The sequence below is a fragment of the Dipteris shenzhenensis genome, chromosome 12 (assembly GCF_047967505.1).
Source record: "Dipteris shenzhenensis isolate YYH24624 ecotype China chromosome 12, Dip_SZ_1.0, whole genome shotgun sequence".
Taxonomy (NCBI): Eukaryota; Viridiplantae; Streptophyta; class Polypodiopsida; order Gleicheniales; family Dipteridaceae; genus Dipteris; species Dipteris shenzhenensis.
In genome coordinates this window covers 18,904,845-18,911,107 of record NC_141607.1, presented here as the reverse complement: position 1 = coordinate 18,911,107, position 6,263 = coordinate 18,904,845, and the positions used below count along the sequence as shown (strand labels likewise).

General features: G+C 42.6%; 1 long non-coding RNA gene across 1 annotated transcript; it reads right to left on the bottom strand.

The window, feature by feature from the left end:
• Nucleotides 1-1,019: 1,019 nt before the first annotated feature.
• LOC147895932 (uncharacterized) lies at nt 1,020-5,985 on the bottom strand. The gene is made up of 3 exons (XR_015541895.1): nt 5,110-5,985; nt 1,553-3,039; nt 1,020-1,365 (listed from the first exon to the last, which is right to left on the bottom strand). It is a non-coding gene; the product is annotated as an uncharacterized LOC147895932 (long non-coding RNA).
• Between the last annotated feature and the right edge of the window lie 278 nt (nt 5,986-6,263).

Genomic DNA, 6,263 nt, shown 5'->3' with positions numbered 1-6,263 from the left:
CTTTTGCAATATAATATGAGTTGGAACTACTCTACCTTTGCCCATCTCTCTTGAGTTTGGCATTTTGTGACTTCTATCTTATGGACACATAGTCAAAAGTTTTGAATTATAGCTTCCCTTCTCCTCGCTAGATTCTTTCATTACACACCCTAACCATCTAGTTTATTCCATTGCATAGAGAAATTAGCCACAATTTTAAATGTGGTATCAGAGTCCAATTGGCCAAATCTACCACTAGGTAGAGATTTGGCCGTGTGGCCACAAATCTTGATTGCATTTTACATGACAACATTGTGGTAGTTTATGAATAATATAGCAATCTCTCACTATGGTTTGCCCTAACTTAGGTGTAGAGGTAGACATAGAGAGATTTGGCCATGTGGCCAAATCTAGATAGGCTAATACTCAATACATGAGGTTAACAAATCCCACTGTTAGAATCACTTATGGATTTGCTTGTTTTTTTCACACATATTTACAATTGTCCAAGCTTGAAAACTAAGACCCCATGAATGTTATAAAGTTGCAATTGAGTGTTTTGGGAAAAAGATCCTAAGGGTAAGGGAAGAATATTGCTTCAATCATATTTTACATCAAATGGAAAGGGATGCTAGATGAGGAAGCTTCAAGGCATCTAGCCTCAAGTCATGAAGGCTATGAAAAGCTAAAGCTAATGCATGATCCACTCTAATTGAAGTGCCACATATCTTGTGAAAGCATAGTGAAAATACATTCTTTATGCTTTGAATCATGCATATGCAAGGGGACGAGCATTTTCCAAGTGAAATCTTTCAAGCGTTCGAGCGAAGGAAAAAAAAGCTTCCAACTATGTAAAAAAATGGCAAAAATAGATCAGAACAAAACCTAGTTTCACTTTGAAATATGCAAAGTATTATAGCAATGCCTATTTTATACACAAATATTTATATGAATCTTTGGGAATGGTGAGCAACATTATGGGATGGCTTTTTAAAGAACCCACATGTAGAGTACAGTTCTCTATTGCTTCACCATCCATAAGGTGCGTTATATGTAAAATTGAAAATATTCCTCTCCATTTGTTGGGTCCATGTGAATTTCAACTCAAAAGCTAGCAGCTGCACTGAAGACCACTTTAAAATATGAATAATTCACAGTGAGTATCATTGACAAAGCCCTCAACAGTTCCTGCTACCATCAGACAGACTTCTGAATGCAAGTAGAAAATTTTAAGACAAGCCAAGATATTACAACCAAGCTCCTCACTTTCAACTATAGTGTGCATCCTCCGATGGACCCCTGCCTAGATCGGGCTTGATTTTCAAATTGGGTGGCTACAAATGTGGTCAAGTCAGATATCCACCCAGCTCAATGTATTAGCTAGAACTGACAACAATGAGAATCAAGAGAACTCACTTCAAGTTTAGAGTTAGTATCTACAAGCTGCAACTTTATATCCCTTGCAATGGCAAGAAATGTCTTTTGTTTGTTTTGGCACTCTGCCCCCAAAAGAAGTAGCGGACAAATGACAAAATTAATACTGACAGCTAATGTAACTAAAACGACATATTACCATAAAACAGCATCTGCCTTTGAAATTTCCATCCACGAGACGTTCAGCTATTTCCAGCTTATAAGAGAGCCCACTCACAATTTCCAAAAACTTGATTCCAAACTCATCTGCAAGTGCTTGACCAAGTGACGTGGGCACAGCTTGTCAAACCAAGAAACTGACAATGAAAGACTCTAACCTATGAAAATTTGAACAAGACTTAAATAGAGAAGTGTCTAAAGCATTCCTTATTGACATTTAAAATTTGAACAAACAATAGGAGCTTCCCAATATGTGTTTGGATCCCAAAAGCTTTGACACAATCTTGTTTTTTCCCCATCCCAAAACTGATCAACATATTTAGGCCTTTCTGAAACTCCCTTCCCCAACCATCTATCTCTACACTGCCACGTCTCAAGAAGGTCATGACAAAATGTTCTAGTTTTACAAAGCAACCTAGCTTGTTCTAAAAAAGAAATATAGTGAAAAGACACCATATCTCTCCTAGGCTTGCCACACTTACCACATTTTTCACAGCATGTATCACAATCACGTTGAAGCCTTCTAGAAGGTCCCATTTTGTGACATTCACATTTTAAAACATTAGCATCGTAAGAATCTTCTAGGCTCGGACTAAGAGCTTCCAGCTCATGCTTGGCATTTTCATCCCCAATGCAAATACGCCATCGATGAGGCATTACCATGCCTAGGCCCTTGTACAATGAGACAAGCTACCCATGGTAAAATCGTAGGTAAGGCGATGGAGTCCATGTAAGACTGGACCCTGACAATGACTCCATGGATAAAGAGGGACTATACCCACATGAGATTTTGTCGCTTCCGGGTGTTGTGCTCCCATACCTAGGACATAGAGATGTCGGCAACTCAAATTTCAAGGGATTCAAGGATTACATGTTCTTCTATTGCACAAGCTAATTGCAAGTTGACCTCATTAGTCCAAACTATTATCTTTGCTTGCATGCATCTTCTTAGTGCCATGTCTCCTTCGAAACGGAGACTAGGGATGTGATGGCCGTGTGGAAGATGGTGCAATAATTTGACCTTTAATTTAAGGAATTTTGCTCCCCTTTAGGCTCACAAGAGGTGGTTCAAATAGGATACATGACCCATCAATAGAATCTAGGACAAGAGAGAGAGAGAGAGAGAGAGAGAGAGAGAGAGAGAGAGAGAGAGAGAGAGAGAGAGGTATGAGTTTGGGCATTGTATGGGAGAAATAACAAGGGGAGGGAGGCATACCTATTGGTCATACAAACTTCAATGTGTACTCTTGAATGTAGTATGTTTTCATAAGTTGTTGAGACCCATGCCATGTAGTTTGAGAAAAAAAACATTTCAAAATTTCTCTTTTTTAAAACCAAAATGTTGAGTCCTTATAAAATTGGTACTTGGGATATACCCACTTTTCCTTATATGGTGCCTCTTGCATGGAAGTACTCTTACTATTGAGGAAAGCCTGGCTGAGTGCACAAGGCATCGTGGAAAGGCCACTGCACTACCTTACTGAATTGCTATGGAGTACGCTTGCACTGCTCACTGCAGTGCTCAAGTGCTACACAAAGACTGATTGGGGTCCTTGTTATATGGCACAACACCCCCTCCCCATGAACTGGCCCACTGACCAACCAGACCAGGATTGACTGGCCCTTCAAACAACCCACACCGCTTAGGGTTTTACTGACCAACCCTTTATGTGGGCCCCAACCTCTGCTTACTGGGTGACCTGTAGTAGGCCTATATAATGGGCCTACCCAGGCCACTAATGGCCCCTTTGTTGAGTGCTTCTACTGCCCTAGATGGGGCCTGTTCTAGCCTATGCTGTGCTATTTAGTAGCCCACTTGGCTGCCACACTTACAGCCATACATGCCGTCCATCTGCCCAAGTGGCAGCCCTCTTAGAGGCTCCATAATCAGCCTGCCTTCTCCTCTGCCCATAAGGCTTTTGTCATGGGCATCTGTAGCCCATCGCATGGCTGCCTTACTAGCAACCTTGCAGTCCATTGTAGCCCACAGCAGCAACAATTCAATAGAGAATGTCTGCTCAGTCAAGCAACATCAGCAAGTCACAACATGCAGTAGTCTGCAGACAGGCGCAGACACCAAGATGAATCACAGGTGCCATGTGGTAGGTCGGGACAGCAACAGATGTTAGTAGCTCAACCATCCACATCCGCAAGTCTGCAGGTCCCTGGATGGATAGGGACACTCTGTGGCATTTGGCAGGCCACAGACTGGGTTGGCTAATTAGCAACCCTATATTTTATAAAAGAGGGCATTCCAGTCTGATTATTGCAGTAGTCTGATTATTGCATCTCCCAGTGTAGCAGCAGCCCCTCTAGGATTCCCTCCTTCAGCAAGAGCCTTCCCCAGTGTTGGCTCCACCTCTAGCAGCATGTCTTAGATCATCATTAGCTCTACTCACTCCCACAGCAGAACCTCCAATAGCAGCATTAGCAATAGATGATGCAACACTACCAGCATCAACTCCAGCAGATCTTAGCCACAACAACTCTCACTATAATGCAGCAGCAAACATAATAGCCTCTCTATCAGCACACCCATGGCCGCTACAAGATCATCCTTTCATTGGGACATATCAACCTTAGCCTCTATAGTACAGCCTTAGCCATAGCCTCAACCTTGGCCATGGATAGCTTCAGAGCCTTGGCATATCCCCTTAGTGGGACTCAAACAAGCCCTCTTCAGTGAGGAAGACACGCGTATGTACAAGACATTGTAAGGGGAGAAGTGCTACCTCACTCTCTCTCCTTCACTCTACTAAGTGAACTAAGAGATCATATAATGGGCCTCCAATGAGGGCAATAAAAGAATATAATTGAGTTCAACTGTATGGAGGGGTTGAAACCCTCACTACAAACTAGATACAAAAGAAAGGAATGATGGAAGATTCTAGTAACTGGAGCTTTTTCCTAATGGAAAATTCCCTGCCCTCATTTATGCATTCATTTACTCATTTGTTTCTTTCTATGTCACAGTAGGAGAAACATGCAAGACTAAGCACAAATCCTTTTTGAATGGGAAGGTTCTAGGATAGGGCCCTGAGGTCATCAATGATGCCAAAAAAACACACTTGGAGACCATATCATTGGAAAGTATGACCCCAAGTGTGCCAATGAAACTTCTATGTGTTTTACAATACACTAGAAATTAGGGTCGCTAGATAGACAAGGTTCACTTCCTTCTTCAAATATTGGCATGCTAACTCCGATTCCCAACAAAAATCTATCCTCTTAATCTAGATAGCCTTAAAATTCAACAAGAAGATTGCAAAAATTATCATCTTGAAGAGCTTAAAGAGCAGTGATCACTACAAGGTAGTTATTCTGGATATACAAACTCATCGTGTCTATTAAATTTTCCAATTATCTTAGAATAATCCCAATACTGTGATTGATTAAGACACTTCTATGCAACGCAATGCTAATCAATTTAGGAGAAGATTGAAAGGGCCTCCGAGGAGTACCTGATTGAAAACGCAGACAGGGTTTTTGATTGGCATCACAAAGGAGAAGAGAGGGGGAAGGGGGGGGGACAAAGACCTCAACCACCTGCAACAATCTTGTGAAATCCATAGCAATACTTGCAGAGAGGGGCCAAGCGAGCTCTTTACTCTATGACATCAGACGGAGACTGACTTGTAACTAACCACTCTGGGAGGTCGATGTTGCAAGGTCCATGCAAAATCAATCACTCAATTACGTGCATTGAACAATCAAACTGCCTCCGAGTCACAAACAAGCAAAAATCAATACTAGTGGAAGAATAAACTGCATCCTACAAAAAGAAAGCTCCGTTGCAAGCAACCTTGCAGAGCATACTAAGAGAGCAGTGTCGGGGAGATGCCAGAGTTCAAGAATCTTCTTTGAGGTGAGCAGTTGCCAGGTACTCCAGCTCACACTAAGGTCACTATCGATCATTCGAAGCTGATGGAAAATCCTACCCACGTGATGATCAAGCAATGAATTACAGAGGAAGGGGTGGGGGAGGGAGGGAGGAAAGAGATGGTAGAGTGGAGAAGCCATAGTGGAGAAGCCATGCGGAGGGGGAGGGGGAGGGAAAGCAAGGGAGAGTAGGTGGAAGCTAGTAGATGGCGAGGCAAGAGCAAGGAGGCAGAAGGGGAGGGAAAGTAAGTGAAGAGCATGTGGAAGCTAGAAGATGGCGAGGCAAGAGGAGTGGAAAGGAAAGATAGGCAACCAATGGAGGTGAAGAGGAGCCGAAAGCCAAGGTATGGCGAGACTAAAGGAAGGCGAGAGGAGACGGAAGGGAAGGTGAGGCGAAAGCTTGGGGATGGTGGAGAGGAGGAGGCAAAAGCAAATCGAGAGCAGGCGGAAGGAATGGTGAGGCAAAAGGCAGGGGAGACGAGGCAGAAGGGACGGTGATGCGAAAGGCAGGGGATGGTGAGGAGAGGAGGTGAGGGCAGTGAGAAGGCGCATGCCGGATACCTTAATCAATCTAGATTAAGTAAATCAATTAGAGGAGATACATTAGCGTAATTGGGATTAGGAGGGGAGATACATTAGCATAATTAATAGGAATATCATGGGCTAGGCCTTCTATACAAAGAATAGGGGAAAAAATACTCATGCTTTGGGTCTTGAGATTGATTCTTAGAAATGTAAAGACTTTAGAAAATTCAATTGTCGCCTAGTATCCCAAATTTATTTCCCATGCATAATATATGTTCCCTTGTCCT